Below are 17694 nucleotides of genomic sequence, written 5' to 3' on the forward strand. Positions count from 1 at the left end.
TAGTTGTTCATTTTCTCCAGTATGTAGCCCGACAATTTGACTTAGTCCAAGCCTTACTTTTTTCTCTATCTCTCGACTCTAAGGCTCAAATGATTCATTATAGGGTGTGAGAGACAAAAGAATTCGACAAGATATTAGAGATTAACCACCAAAAAATGTCGATTCAATACTAGTATCTGAATATCAATCGTTATTTTTTGTTGACTCCTGTTTTTCACGAATGGTGGTCAAAGTATTTTTCTGTTCACTATACATCTGTCGACCAAGTCCTCTCTAATCTGGTTTTTCCTACTATGCAAACAACATTCAAGAAAACCAAAAGTGAGTATATAAAAGAAATCTTTAATTTCTTTTCAAGTACTTTGTACTTCTTTAGCCATCATTTTGATGCTCGACTCACCTTATCTTTTAATTTTTTCGGTTATTCGACAGACACCCATCACTCAAGTTGCTGCTGACCCACAACCAGTTAAGAAAAATTAGGATACTAATGAAGACACGGCCCCTAAAAAAAGATCAAACAAGGGGGAGGTCAAAATAGTGGAAGGTCGAGTGGTGCAACTCTTACCTCAAAGAAGTGTGGTCCTGTTGATATCCTGACGAGAGCTGAAACACCAAAACTTCAAAAAGTTCGACCTGCAACCTCAAAGATATATACTTAATAACATCTATCGCAACTCAAAAATTTCACCTTGCAAATTTTTATTTTTCTAATATATTGTAGTCAAAGCAATCCCAGAAAGGGACTTCCCCTCAAGTTGTTGATATCGACAATCCTTCTAATCGAAAAGTGGATCAGCTAGTTCATGCTGAAACAGAATTTCTTCAGCCTATTTAGACTACTCACATTGTTAGTCCGTCTACTCTTGTCCCGACTCCAACTCAAGATCAATCGTCGACAACAGCATGTCATATTTCAACCTCTTGTCCACTGGTACTTCTTTTGTTTAAATTTTCAATGTTAAGTTCCTTTCGACTGCCACCTGATCTTTATATTTTTTCCCTTTTTAGATTCGCTATACGTCTCTTCCTAGTGATGCTGAAACTCACCAAGAATCTAGGCTTGCATATGGATCAGGGTTGACTGCTGCAGCTGTCACTATTGTTCATGGACATTTGACACAAAAATTCGTCGAACTGTCGACACAGAAATTCGTCGATGAAGACACTACTCTCGTACTATTGAAAAAGAAATTCGTCGATCAAGATATGGAACCACCTTTTAATGTTCCTTCTCTAGAAGATGGATATTTGAATTTCGATGACATCGACTTTGACCTGGAAAATATCCTATCTGAAGCTCGACAAGTTTATTCCTATGAAGGAACAATGGTGTTCTCTTCTGGTCCATAATTGAGCACTATTATCCCTCAAGCGGAGAAGTCGACTCAAGTAGCGTCGACCAAAGAAAAAGAGGTTATAGAAGAAGTTACTTCCTTTGTGCCTATGGGTCCAGATCCTCAAGTGTCGACAGAATCAACATTGCTTGATTGCTTGAACCATTTCATTCGGGATATCACAGACTCGACTTACTGATGCACTTGTTTTTCTCAATCAACGTATTTCTTCTGACATGCATTCCGCTCTTAGCTAATTTATTGAGAACGTATCCTCCCACCTTTCCAAAATTCATGATGCTAACCAAGAACTGAACAAGTCACTTGAAAATTTAGTCGTCCGTGACACTCAGCTGAAAAAATATGACACGGCTAAGTTTTAGGTCACTGAGGTTTTATCAAAGGGTCGAGTAAAGGAACGATAAATGGTGTCGAAGATTGCAGCCTTAGAAAGAGAAATGGCTGATCTAAAATAAGAAAAAATAAAGTCGCATCCACCGATGATGTTCTCTCTCTTCGACTACAAATGATTGAGAAGGCTCATGCTTCCAAATGTTCAAGTCGAGGTGCTTTAGTCGAAGCAGTCACTCGAGCCACCAATGCCCAAGAAGTAGCGCAAGAGTCCTCAAGCCTAGACCAATGTCAAGAGAATCTGAAACTCATGTTTAGGAGTTTGCTCTAACTCTCTTTTGCACTTATTTTGTTTAATACTCTTGACTTACTTTGTTTTAGTGACAATGGTATTTTTTAAGATACTTATCATTTATATACATGGTTCGACTACTATTTGTATATTTTATTCCATATGCATTGACATAAAAAACTTTTCTATTTCAAAAGGTCCTTTACATAAAAGAGACCATTTGCCTTTAACTTGTTCAGTCAAAAGTACTAATTTTAATACGAAGTCAACAATTACAAATTTTTTGCCTTTTACTTTTCGATTGTATGACTTAGATATCATTTCTTTTTGCTTTATCATTCTGTCTAGCGCCACGAGTCGAATTCGGTCTAACTCATCTAACTCATCATCAATCATATTTGACCAATATGGTTCGACTGGCAAATTATTCTGCCTTGTCATCCTTATGTTTTGCAAATTTATTTCAATGACAACATAACTTTATGGCCATACACTAACTCTTAAGGTGTCGATTTAATTGATTCTCTTGGAGAATACCTGTAAGCCCATAACACCTGTTTAGTGTAGTATGCCAGTTTTACGGTTGTCTTCCCATACGCTTCTTTATCAGACTTATCAGAATTTTATTAATGGCTTTAACTTAGCCATTAGCCTATGCACAGTAGAGAGTTGAATGTACTATTTTAATGCCTCGTGACTCAGCGAAATTTTTATTTGTCAACCAGTAAACATGGTCCCTTGATCTGTAGTCAGCGTTTAGAAAATGCCAAATCTATGAATGATCAATTCCTCAATAAAGTCGATTATCTTAACTTGGGTAACTTCTTTCATGAGCATAGCTTCCACTACTTTGTAAAATATTCGACTGCCACCAAGATAAACATATGCCCCCTTAGTCGAAAGAGAATGAATCATTCTATTAGGTCGAGAGTCCAACCTCTAAATGGTCATTGCGTGATTATAAGATATAAATCGGAGGTAAAAACTCTCTGAATTGGTGCATGCCTTTAGCATTGATCACAATATCAAACAAAATTGATACGATCCTTAGGCATAAAATATATTTAATATGTTTAAAATATATTTAAATTCAAAATATATTTAAATATATATTTAAATTCAGATTTAAATATATTTAAATTAAAAAACGTTTGGATTCAAACTTAAATATATATTGAAATATATATTTAAATTAAAAATATATTTAAATTCAAACTTAGATATATAATTAAATTTAAAAAATGTTTAATTTATATCTAAATTCAAATTATAAATATATATTTAAATATATTTAAATTCAAATTTAAATATATAATTAAAATCAAAATATATTTAAAGTCAAATTTAAATATATATTTCAATTCAAAATATATTTACATTTAAATTATAAATACCTATTTTTATATATTTAAATTCAAATTTTATTAGTCACCAAAAAAAAATTCAAATTTTATTTAAAGTCAAATTTAAATATATATTTAAATTCAAAATATATTTAAATTCAAATTTAAATATATAATTAAAACTGAAATATATTTAAATTTCTATTTAAATTTAAATTTTTTAAATATAAATTTAAATTCACAATTATATTTGTTTTCAGATTTAAATAACTTAAATTAAAAAATATATTTAAATTAAAATATATTTAATACTAATCATTAATTAACATCACCATTATTCATCTAAATATATAATAAAAATATAATCTCTAATTATATATGATTATTTTTTTAACTACTAATAAATACTATTTAATTTAAATAATAATTATAAATAATATTATTATTATATTATTTCTACTTTAGATTAAAAAAATACACAATTAATCTATTAATTATATTACCGTTATTAAAATAACTTATTATTTGTTAATTTTTAGAAAGAAAAAAAGCTTGGCAAATGGAACTATGGAAGCCTGGTGCCGTAGTTCAAATGAAACTATGGAAGTATGCAAATGTTTGAGTTTGGAGGGTAGAAGAAAAGAAAAACTAAAAGTGTTGAACTTTGAAGTTCTAAAATGAGGGTGAGGAGAGTGATCTGTAGATTAAAGAGAGAGGGAGGATAACAATGCACTGTGTTCACGGGCCTGAAGAAATTCTATGCATGTCCATCATGCAATTTGTGTATTGTAAGAACAATACGCCATCTGCATATTGTATATTTCCAAAACTACGTTTTCAAAATCCCTATAAAACACCGTTTCTTCTAATAATAACGTAAATTTCACATTCTTCTTCAATAATAAAATAAAAATCCATTGTTGCAATCATTCAACAGCTACCAAGCCATCTAGTTTGCAACCAAAAAAAAAAAAAAAAATCTAACCTACCTGCACTCAAGGACGGATGTATTCATTGAGGAGTGGGACAACTGCACCTAATGAAATTTCAAAAATTACTTAATAGTTCTTAGTGAAATATCTTAATTGTCTCCACTATATAATTAGTTTTGATCCTACCCCAAATCAAATCCCTAATCTCTCTTTTTATTTCAATCTTCTTCATCTGCTCCAAGTCTCCAGCCTTCGCAGTCCGCACTCGACACTCTTGTCTCTAGAAACCAGAGTCATTACTGGCTTGCTGTCGCGTGCCGCCACTCCGCGTCTCAGCCAGTGTCACGGCTCTCTTCTGCTAATGTCTCTGCCCTCCTGTCTCCAGAGTTGCTGCCGCATCTCTGCGTCCCCTTCTGCCTTCTTCTTCAGCGATCGGTTCCGTCCGTCCTTCTTCTTCTTCGAATACTGCGAATCTGCGATCCTCTTCTCTCTTCGGTTTTCACTCTTCAGGCTTCAGCAGAGAACGCCTGCCCTTCGTCCTGCTGCCGCTGAACGCTGCACTCCCGCATCGCTACTGCCTACTGGGTTCTGCACTTTTGCTTCCTAATTTCTAGAGTTCAGCTGTTCAGATTCAGTCTTGAATTATTCTTGGTAAATTTATGAATCATGATTTACCGATCTGCAATTCTGTTTATTTACTTATTTGTTTCATTGTTGTTTGATATTTGATTTAGTTGGTTTGTTAATTGTGAATTTGTGATTGAATTTGTTTTGATGTAATTGCAAGTTTAGTTTGATTAATTTGTTTGTTAATTATTTTTGTGCATTGACTTATTTTGAATTAGGAATTTGGGATATTAGTTGTTGTTGTTGAAAATTTATTTAAATGACATATGTTTATCAATTTTGTACTTATAATTTTATACTGTAATTTTTAATTTATGTAGAATTGTGAATTTTTTTATTAATTAATTAACTTAGATTTATAATTTTATCCTATTGGGAATGGAGAAATATTTCAAAAGAACCTCATCATTGGAGATTGGATCCCAAAACAATTCATCGACCTCTTCTAATAAAAAGAGGTTTTTAGAATTCAAAGTAGAGAGTCTTATAGCAAATCCAGGACAACAACCAAAGATTTCAAGTTATCACTCGAATGATAGAGACAAAGTTAGATGTGCATATTTACAAAAAGGTCCTTGTTAACCAAGGACTCATGATTTTCCGCAAACTGCTTGTGGTTCTTCTTTTTGAAAATTTAATCCTAATTGGTTTGATGACTATGGCAACTGGTTAGAGTATAGTATATCAAAATATGCTGTTTTTTGTCTTTGTTGTTATCTTATGAAATCCTAGACTGAAGGTGGTGATGCTTTTGTAACTAATGGCTTTCCAAATTGAAAAAAAAAAAGAGAGACTACACATTCATGTTGGGATTCATGATAGCGCTCATAATCAAGCTTGGAAAAAATGTGAAGCACTTATGAGACCAAAACAACACATCACTGCTGCTATTCAAAAATAATCTGAGCAACAATTGATGGTATTAGATTTCTTTTGTGACAAGAATTGGCCTTTCGTGGTAATGATGAGACAGATGATTCTGTTAACCAAGGAAATTTTTTGGAACTTCTAAACTTTCTTGCGCAACATAATGAAGAGATTGGTCGTGCTTTCAAAAATGCTCGTGGAAATCTTAAACTAATAGCCCCTCAATCCAAAAAGACATTGTAAGAGCTACTGTAAGGGAAACGACAAAAATTATTGTTGATGATCTTGGGGATGAATTATTTGTTGTATTGGTTGATGAAGCCCACGACATTTCTATTAAGGAGCAAATGTCAGTTTGCTTAAGGTGTGTGAATAAAGAAGGACAAGTTAGGGAGCATTTTCTTGGTCTTGTTCATATTTCTAATACTAATGCTTTATCTCTAAAATTAACATTGGAATCATTATTAAAAACATATAATTTAAGTTTATCAAGAGTACGTGGACAAGGATATGATGGTGCAAGTAACATGCAAGGAGAATTTAATGGTTTAAAAACTTTGATATTGAAAGAAAATTTTTATGCTTTCTATGTACATTGCATTGCCCACCAACTTCAGTTAGCTCTTGTAACGGTTGCAAAAAAAAAAAAAAAAAACAAGTTAAAATTGCTTTGTTTTTTAATTTTTTAACCAATGTGTGCAATGTTGTTCAAGTTTCGTGTAAACGAAGAGATATGCTTCGTGATAGTCAGATGACTAAGACAATTGAAGCACTAAAAAGTGGAGAACTTTCTAGTGGGCGTGGTTTGAATCAAGAAATAGCTTTAAAAAGAGCTGGAGACACTAGATGGGGTTCATACTATGGAACTATACTTAGATTAATTTCTTTATTTCCTTGTGTGGTTAATGTTCTTGAATATGTTGAGGAAGATAGAAATAATTCAGAACAAAGAGCTGAAGCATATCATTTATTGAATGTCATTCAATCTTTTGAATTCATTTTTAACTTGCACTTGATGAAAAATATCTTGGGAGTTATTAATGAGTTATCTCAAGCGTTACAAAGCAATGATCAAGACATTGTAAATTCTATGGCATTAGTTAAAGTGTCTAAGCAACAGTTGCAAAATATAATAGATGATGTTTGGTCTCTTTTACTTGACGAAATCTCACTGTTTTGTGACAAACATGATATTACTGTTCCAATCATGGATGATATATTTGTGTCACAAGAAAGATCAAGACGCAAAGCTCAAAAGATATCAAATTTACATCATTTTCAAGTTGAGATATTCTATCAAGTAGTTGATAGACAACTTCAAGAACTCAATAATCATTTTACAGAGGTGAATACTGAATTGCTTCTTTGCATAGCTTGTTTGAATCCAAGACACTCATTTTTTGCATTTGATAAGGAGAAGTTGATGCAATTAGCTCAATTCTATCCATCAGAATTTTTTTCCACTCAACTTTTGGCACTTGACAGTCAACTTGAGAACTTTATACTAGATGTGCGTTCTGATGATCAATTCTCAGACTTAAATAGAATTGGTGCTCTTTCTCAGAAGTTGGTTGAGACTCGAAAAAAATTGTTTATCCATTAGTGTTTCTTCTTTTGAAGTTAGCTTTAGTTTTGCTTGTAGGAACTGCATCATTGAAAGAACTTTTTATACTATGAACATCATAAAGAGTCGACTTCGTAACCGTATGGGAGATGAATTTTTAAATGATTGTTTAGCGATATACATAGAAAGAGAGATATTTGATTGTATTGACAATGAAAAGATTATTCAATCTTTTCAAAATATGAAACATAGAAGAATAGAATTCTAAATTATTTGTTATTATTTTGAATTATTATTTTATTATTTTAATTTATTGATTAAATAATTTAAAGAATATTCCTATTTTATAACATCATAGTATAATTATAAAAATTATTATTATATTATATATATTTTACCCTATTGAAAATTTTTTTTGGATCTGTCACTGCGTGCACTTAAAACTAAACCTCCAATATTAAAATCAAAAATCAACAATTTTGAATACAATAAGTAAAGTAAAAAGTATCCAATAAGGGCAGTAAGTTACATAGAGCTACCGACCAGTAGGCAGTAGTAACTAAGGCTTCGTTTGGTTACTGTCTTCAGAACATATAGACACACACAACTATACCAAAAGACATAGATACAGATAGACATAAATTTTTTAACGTGTTTGACATCAGAGTACAAGACACAACAATTTAATTCAAATGTCCATTTTATCTTTATTAGTTCTCTACCATCATCTTCCACCAATATTAACGCTGCCGCCATCATATCTTTCTACTACCACCACTATCATCTGCAATTTTTTAACTTCATCGCAAAATACTATCTTCAATTTTCATTTATTCATCAACTCAGTAATTCAATTTTCTCATTAAAAAAAAACTGAAACAGGTTGAAATAACTAAAAGAAAAAGAACGAAAATGAGAAAATAGATCTCAAGAATAGTCGACTACTATTTTGGCTTTCTTGATTTTTTTTGCCTTTCTTAATAAAATTGATTCAAGTAATAGTGGAGACAAACAGATCTGAGCAACACCTGATGAATGTAGACGAATAAATCTGACTGAAGATAATGACCTATGGTGGTGATAGACGCGACTGTGTGAAGAGAGAAAGAGAGAAGAGGAGAAAGAAGAAAGAAGGGGCGTCAATGGTGGCGGCCTGTGGCAGCCGTATGGAGGGGCACAACAATGGAAGGAGAAGCAGAGTGATGGGTGTGGCGATGCGAAGAGAGAAAGAAAGAAGGAGATGAGAAAGAGAGGAGAGACAATGGTTATGGCGGTAGTGTGGAGGAGGGACACAGCCATGGAAGGAAGATGGAGGAAGGGACGTAGAGGTTGGAGGAATTTTGGGGTTAGAAACACATAATAAAAAAGATAATAAGAGAGAAAAAGAAAAATTAGGGTTAGATTAATTAGGGACATAGTTGAAATTTCAAAAAAAAAAAAAGAAAAGGATAAAAATATAAAATTTTGTGTCTTATAAGTTGTGTCTCAATGTCTCAGTTCAATGGAGAGACACTAAAAACATATATTTTGTGTATACTTGTGTACTATTCTGTTCATCATAAATTTGTGTCTCAACAAACAAACGGTAGACATGTGCCACCGTGTCCATGTCTTTAGTGTCCAAAGACACCAACCAAACGCACGCTAACTACTCATAGCTAATACAAGTTGACAACTAATCATTATAGTCAAGGAATAAGAATTAAAATTAGTTCCTAAAGGATCTTTAATATTTAAAAAATTACTTTTTAAATTAGTTCTTAAAAGAGACAATTATAAGTTATATTGCTCTTTTTTTTATCAGTTAAATGATGATATGTTACGTTAAATATTACGTGACATGATGACATGATAAATTAATATTACGTATTCTAAAATAATTAGTTGATGTATCATGCTAATAATATGTGATAATAATGTACCATCTGACATATTATAAATTTATATATAATCAAATTAGTTCTTGAAAATGTATGTACGAGTCAATTTTATTCATAAAATTTTAAAAAATAAATAAAGTCCTCCTGAGACAAACATTTTTTTTATATATAATCTTGCATTTTTAATATTTCTTTGAAGTCTACTTTAACTATTAATTTCCTGTATTGTTTTTGTCATAATGTTTTTTGTTGACAAAAGATGCCATAAGCCCAGAAAACAGACAAAAACTGTTTTTTTTTTTTTTGTCATAATCAACACCCTATACTTAAATTAACATACTTTTTTGTTGGGTAAAAGTATCCTTAGCTTTTTAAGTTTTTGGTCAAGAGAAAATGTCCTTAGCTTGAGAATGCGGCTTTTCTGAAATATACTAGTATTAATTGAGAGTTTACGAATTCATCAAGTATAGTAATAGCACTATTGGGCAGGAAACATCTTGGTCTAATAATAATCATTTATGCAGTAATCAGTATCTATTACGACACTAACCATTCATAAAACACTATTCTGTTAAGATTTTAACTAACATGTATTTTAAAAGACACATGTTAAAATTATTAATAAAAAATTAACATAAAAATGTGTAAAGTTTAGTTTTTAATGTAAATGTTGTGTATTTTTTAAAATTAAAAAATTAAACTTTTTATTAATAATAATTTTAATTTGTATCTTAAAAATATATGTTAGTTAAACTCTTTTGTTTAATATATAAACTTGAATCTCCTGTCACATAAATGAATTCATGTCAAAAAATTTTAAAAGAATTTGATATGTACTTTAAATATTCGTGATATGAAAAATTTAAGTATTATTTAAAAGTTATTAATTTATAATTTTAGATTGTTCAATTTAATTTGATGTATTTTTATTTTATTTATTTATTTACTAATTTAGACTTTATATTTTTATGGGTTTAGAATATTTTTTATTTTAACTTAATAAGAGGTTATATATAAATACTTCCTTAATTATTGTAGTTGTGATATAAAGAGAGATTAAAAAAGTGCAAAGTACTTTTTCTTTTCGTGATGAAACTATGGTATGGACAAATATTTTACACTCCTCTAATTCTACTCAATCTCATTTGTCCATATCATAGTTTTATTATAAAACTAAAAAGTAATTTGCACTTTTCTAATCCCTCTTTATATTAAGACTATAATAGTTAAAGAGATATTTATAATTTTTTATTAAATTAAAATAAAAAAATATTATATTCACAAATATATAGTCTAATTTAATAACTAAATATATAAAATTAAATTAAATATTTTAAAAATATAAATTAATAATTTTTAAATAATATTTAAATTTTTTATATCACGAACATTTAAAATATGCCTGTATCGGAATTTTAAAAATATTAACGAAAGAATTCATAAATTCCAGCAATAGAACGCAAATGGCACATATTATGCACATTGTTAATTTTATTATTTGTAGACTTATTGGGTAGAGTATGCACTTATCTCAAACTAATTAAAATGGACCACCGTTGAGAAGTATGCATAAGTTATGTTATAGTGTTATTATACTATTTGGAATTTATAACAACTATCATCACCATAACATAAAGGGAAGTGGAAGGTAGGTGATCCGAATAATAATAGAATTATTTTTCACATACAAGTTATTTATACATACAAGTTCATATAAGTCATTTATATTGTATTGTTTAAAAATTTTTGGTATATATATATTAATAAATTTTGTATAATTCAAACTCTTTCTTTTTTTTCTTGCATTATAAAAATAAATTTTATTGAGTTATGATTAACTTGTATAAACTTATATGCCAAAAAAAACTTGTATGTATAGCAGGTCTCATAATAATAATAATCAAAATGCAAAGCACAATTTAATACTTATTATTACTTTGTATTAATCATGGTTCAATTATTCATTAAATCTATTTATTAATCGTTAGCTCAAAATATGTCGTTTAATTAGTCAAGCATATGCATGCAATAATGGATAGTTGGAATTTCAACTCTGACCACCATCCCACAAAGGACAGAACGTTTGCATTCATCATATTCTTTAAAACAATGAATATGCTGCAAACTATTTTCATTATACGTCTTGCAAATCTTGTTGCTAGCTAAAAAACAAGATATAAGCTCGCAAACAGATTTAATTTATAAACAACATACATTACATTCTCGTGGAATTATAAGTTTAATACAAAGTCCTACATCAGAAATTTAAATAAGATGTATCTACCAACAATATATTCCACTTGACCGGCATCATGATTTTTCACAAGCTAATTAAGTATTCAAACTACAATTATTGAAGGGAAAAAATATTAAAAGATAAAGTATATTTTTTATGAGTTTAATTTTGATGTATTGATAGTGTAAAATATTTTACACAATCCTGTAATTACATCTATTTTTTTAGATGACTATTCATGCGGTCAATGAAAATAATAATTATTTTGATGATGTAGTATTACGTTATTAAATGCACATGTAAAGCTGTTTTACACTGATAGTGCATCTATTCTAGACAAATAATGACGTAATAAGATAGCAATTAAATAAGAATCTGATCTTACCCGACGATACAAGATAACGTCGGATACGGCGCAACAGCCACGCCACTAAGTTATGAAACTGCCAAATTATGGTATTAAGAACATGACATAAACGCAGTAAATGCTGGGAAAACGGTAATCTCAAAATACAGGGATCAAAGAAAAGGGAACTCAACAGGTAAACTCTGAACAATATCTTACTACCAAAACACATCGCTAACTTAAGCATTGGAGTATCTTGCACGTTGCTCCTGGGCTGGTTCTACACTCGCCGAAGTTAGGATCTCTGATCTTCCAAATCCCCAGCTCGTGATTTCCACTCCTGGTACGAACAACATCAAAATTAAATTTATTTTTTATTCCTAAAGTTTGTCTAAAGTTAAAAATATCTCTAAATTTTATTGTTTTAATTTTGTTCTAGAAATTTTTTATTTTCTTTAAATATATTTTTTACAGTTAAATTTTCAAAAAAATTATAATTAATCCAACTGTTATGGACAATAACTGATAACAAGGAAATGACTACACCAAAATCATACGTTACCATTGTTACACAAGAAACATGGACAACGCAGGATACCATTATAACTTCACGTCGGAAAAACGGCTGAAAGTCAATATAAACGTATCCGACATTAAATGCTCGGAGGACAACCAAGAAGCACATAAAATGGGGGGCTCCAGCGCAGGTAAGATATAATCATTTTACACGAAGAGCACACTTCTAACTTAAGCTTCGAAGTACCATTGCAGGTTGCCCCTCGGCCTGGACTGTGGACAATCATCCTCAGAATCTCGAATTCTCGCAAGTCCGTATCACGAGTCAGGTACGAACATTGGCGCCGTTTATGGGGACCCCAAAATTGTTTGCACTATGACTGAACACAAAATCCAATCAATCATTAATTCCAACACTCCAGTTAAGGAAACAATCCATGAAGATGGATATGAAAATGATCCCAACTCCACTAATGAACGCCAAGAACCTCTAGGGTTTGAGTGCAACAGCGGGGGGTGTCGTATAGTCGGTATGGGACCACAAGACTATGACCATGCCATGCAAGAGATGCGACATAAAATGCAGGAAATGCAAGAAATGTATAATAAGATGAAGGAGCTGCAGCAAAGATTGGAAGAAAGCTCGAAGTCCCGTAAGTCCCGATCTCGAAGTTGCACGGTACAGGAACATTCCCGAGATAGAGAGGGGGCAAGTCCAGAAAGGTCCCATGATGCAGAAACTACAGATCACCAACGTGAAGATGGGGCTCGGCAGAAACGAAGGGAATCTTTTCGTCGTCGAGAGCCACATGACGACCACAAAAGACGAAGAAGGTCCAACTCCCAATCCAAATCAGCCCGGTCCAAAAGGAAACGGACTCCAGACATGAGCCCAAGTCCTAGGCGTTATAGGGATTTATAGGGAGCATGTAATCATGGGACAAACTCCCTTCACCTCACATGTTCTATAGGTCCGAAAACCCAAACACTCTGACAAACAAGTTGATTTGAAATATAAAGGAAAGTCGGACCCCCAAGAATATATAGATGCTTTCGAGGAACAAATGTACTTCGAAGGAGTGGGATATGCTATAAGATGTAAAGCATTCCCAGTAACTCTCTCTGGACCAACAATAGTGTGGTTCAACACATTGCCTTATAGCTCCATCTCCTCATTTCACGATATCAAGGTCAAGTTTCTTGCTCACTTTACCACTAGGCGTACCCAAGCTGAACACCCGATTTCGTTGCTCGGAATAGAACAAAGGGTCGGAGAGAGTATAAGTGATTATCTGGACAGATTCAACAAAGCGCTTCTGGAAGTGAACACCCGAACACCCAAAGTCGTTTGTCTTTGCCTTATAGCCGGATTGCTTGAAGGAGACTTTCATAGGCACTTCATCTAAAGACGTGAACTCTATGGAGAAAATTCATCAAATTGCTCTAGAATACATGAGGGGCAAAGACGTCTCGAAGGTATTTTTGACAAAACGAAAAAACGCAGCTCCTTTACCTAATAAGGCTAGGACCTCGGGACAGAGTACCCCAAGGACAGCAGTTCCTCGTTTGGGAAAATTTTCCATATATACACCGCTAGTGGCATTGTTAGCGGAGGTTTACCAACAAGTGTCACATCAAGGCATATTACCCAATGCTAGGCAAATTCGACCAAGAGCCTATTTGAACAAATCACAATATTGTGATTACCATAAATCCTATGGTCATAGGACGGAAGATTGTATATATTTGAAAGATGCTTTAAAGCAGGCCATCCAAGATGGGAAGCTTCCAGAGATTGTCCAGCATGTCAAGCCGCCCTGACGACAAAATGATGATCGGGAGGCAAGGAACCCTCAAAGTACTAAAACCAGTGAAAACCAAGACGTCATTGCATAAGTGGTTGTTAATGTCGTGGTAGGAAATAATGGGCTATAAAAAACAAAAAATGCAATCAAGAAAGATGTCAAGTTCGCGAGCTCCGAGATTCTCAAGATACAGAGTTTTTCAACTGTCCAATTCACTTCCGAAGATTATCAGTATACCACAATGGAAGATGATGAGCCTTTAGTGATCACAGTCAAGTTAGGAAATGGAATCGTGAAAATAATATTGATAGATACTGTAGCAGATTCAAATTTACTATTTAGGAATGCATTTGATGCCCTAGGAATCAAGGATCAACATCTCAAGCCACATCTACCTGGAGTGGTGGGATTGGGTGATCATTATATCATACCTGACGGAGCTATCGACCTCCTCTTTACGGTAGTAGAGGGATCGAAAGCTCGGGTAGTACAGGCAGAGTTTGTGGTTCTGAAGGATTCAACGACCTATAACGTTATCCTTGGATGAAAAACTCTCAATAACCTTTGTGCTTTCATTTCAACCAAATTTTCCATTATGAAGTACATAACGGCGAAAGGTCGAGTAGCCACAGTTCGAAGGGATCATGTGGCCGCTATCAAGTGCAACACTGTGAGTCTGAACCTAAGAGATACAGCTAAGGAATCCACGGGGTATTCTTTGTGGACTTGGATTTCCGAGTTCAGGAAAAGTCAAGGTCAGAGCCTAATGGTAACCTGGAGTAAATTCAAATTGGACTGGAAGCAAAAAAATATACATTCAGCAACAAAGACTTACCTTACCTCTTGAATTCGAAACTTCAGGATCTCCTGAAAGGTAACATTGATCTATTTTCTTGGGAACCATCTAATATGCCTGAGATTGATCCCGTGTTCATGTCCCATCAACTTGCCATCAATCCCTGGGCAATTTACTATAATAAATAAAATGGAAACCAATTTTACCAGAATGCACAAAATGGAAAATAGATACCAAAATGCATTTTTTGCATAATATATGTAAACCGCGACAGGGGTCTCGCGATTTACAAAATACACGTAATCCGCTATAGGGGTGTCGCGGATTATGATGTGTGAGCATCTTATCTATCTTTTCCTTGTGAATTTGCACTTGAATTGCCAAGTTTAATCAAAATTTAAATATCTTTTAGCCACTATGGATGCTACTTTGAGTTGTGCACAATTATATTTATTTCAGGTGGCACTCGGAGGGATTTGACAGACAGAGTTTTGTAGCAGAAAAGGAAGAAAGCGAATGATGCTGTCAATCCTGACCTCCTTGTACTCAAACGGGAATAACTTGAGTTACAAAGGTCCAATTGATGTGATTCCAGCGTCATTAGAAAGCTAACTTCTAGGGCTTTTCAATGATATATAATAGTGCACATTTTGCTTCCAGAAACCTCTGCATCCTCCACATTGAACTTGGTTCCTGCCAAGTTCAGCGTGGATTCAAAGGAACACGCTAAAGACGGCACTGCCTCCTCCACGCTGAACTTAGAAATTTCCAAGTTCAGTGTGGATCCTGATAATACCAGTGGTCCCCAATCTTCTTCCAAAGGGCTGCACGCATAGTTTAATTAATTTTGATTTAATTTGTATTTTATTTTTTTTTTAAATAGGAAAAGATATTATTTTAGTTTTAGAAAATAGATTTTTTAAATTAATTAGGATTAGATATAAAAGGGAAAAGAAACTTCTCTTCTGGGGGAGAATTACACATTATTCCAAATTTACAGTTAAGAGAATCCTAGTTTCCATTCTAAACCATGAGCAACTAAACCTCCACTATTAAGGTTAGGAGCTCTGTCTATTGTATGGATTGATTCTATTATTTTTCTATTTTAATTCATGTACTGATTTATAATTCAAGAATTGTTTTCGTTCTTTATCTTATGAATTTGGGTGGAACGGAAGTATGACCCTCTTTCTAATTGAGTTATTGTATAACTTGGAAAAGCTCTTTACTTGAACAACAGCTTGAAAACATATTCTCCTAAATTTCTAATTATCTGCATTTAACGGGATACGTGACATATAATCCTCTTATATTTGGGTAATTAGGATTTCTGTGGCATATAACTAGAATTTAACTTCACCATCTAATTAGAATTAATTGACCAAGGAATTGGCAGTTAATGCGAGTTAGAGGAGACTAAAAAGGTCTAAGGAATTAAGGTTTAGTCACATATGGTTTGCCATGAATTAAATCTTGCATGATTAAAATAGTTAGTAAGAAAAGTCAATCAGGAAAATAGATAACTCTGAAACCTTAACTATTTCTCCATATATTATTCTCAACTTATTTACTGCCTGCCTTTTGATATTCTGAATCTACTATTTAATACTTTTGAACTCTCAAACACCATTTTCTGTTTGTCTGACTAAGCCAATCACTCAATCATTATTGCTTGATCCATCAATCCTCGTGGGATCGACCTTCACTCACCTGAGGTATTACTTGGTACGACCCGGTGCACTTGCTGGTTAGTTTGTGGTTATAAATTCTGCTTCAGATTACGTGCAAGGAGAACTGATCATAAACCGCGACAAGGGTGTCGCGGTTTATGTATGGGCGTGAATTGTGTATATACTGCGAGAGGGGTGTGACGGTTTATGCATTACTATAAATACGCTGAAGGGGTCTCGTAGATTACATTTGTGTTGGAAGAAAAAGTATTGTAGAGAGAGAAGTAGTGGTTTTCTAGAAAGAAGAATAGAGAGAAAAGTGGTTGAGTTGAGTTGAGATCGGAGCCGGGACCTTGGCGGAGGCACGCAGTCTATACAAGCTCAACGGCGTTGCGCACGTGGCTGGGAGCATAAACGAAGAGGTTAGCATTATAATTTTTGTTAATGTATTTAAATTTAGATTTAAATTATTATTTTAATCAGAAAATCTAGTATTTAAATTATTATTTTAATCAAAAAATGTAGTATTTAAATTATTATTTTAATCGTTTATGTCTTTCATTGAATTTTGTGATTAGAAAATAGGAAGTGTATGTTACCAGTTTAAACTTTAAAATTGTAGTTATATGGTAGATGACTATAAATTATTGTTGGGTTTTTTTATATGTTTGGTTTATTCTGTGACATGCTCCAGCCGACTAGGTGTATATATAGTGTTTGGAGGCAGCAGAACATGCCTCTGCATGACAGGATCATACCATATCTGGAGAGGGCCAGTTTGTACCACCTGGCGAGGCTCAACGCTAAGTGGTTCTAATTGGACGAGCCCTTAGTCAGTGCTTTCATTGAGAGGTGGCGTCCTAAGACGCATACCTTTCATATGCCCTTTGGAGAGTGCACTATCACACTGCAGGATGTAGCATACTAGTTGGGGCTTCCCATGGATGGTTTACCTGTATCTGGGTGCCTTACTGATTTTAAGAAGTTTATGGAAGAAGGCAGACCGGCGTGGGAGTGGTTTGAGGAACTCTTTGGCGAGCTGCCACCACAGAATAAGGTGAAGTAGTATACAGTCCACTTCACCTGGTTTCATGAGAGGTTCACAATGCTGCCAGATGATGATACGGAGGAG

This window comes from Arachis hypogaea, chromosome 17, assembly GCF_003086295.3.
Source record: "Arachis hypogaea cultivar Tifrunner chromosome 17, arahy.Tifrunner.gnm2.J5K5, whole genome shotgun sequence".
NCBI classification, from domain to species: domain Eukaryota; kingdom Viridiplantae; phylum Streptophyta; class Magnoliopsida; order Fabales; family Fabaceae; genus Arachis; species Arachis hypogaea.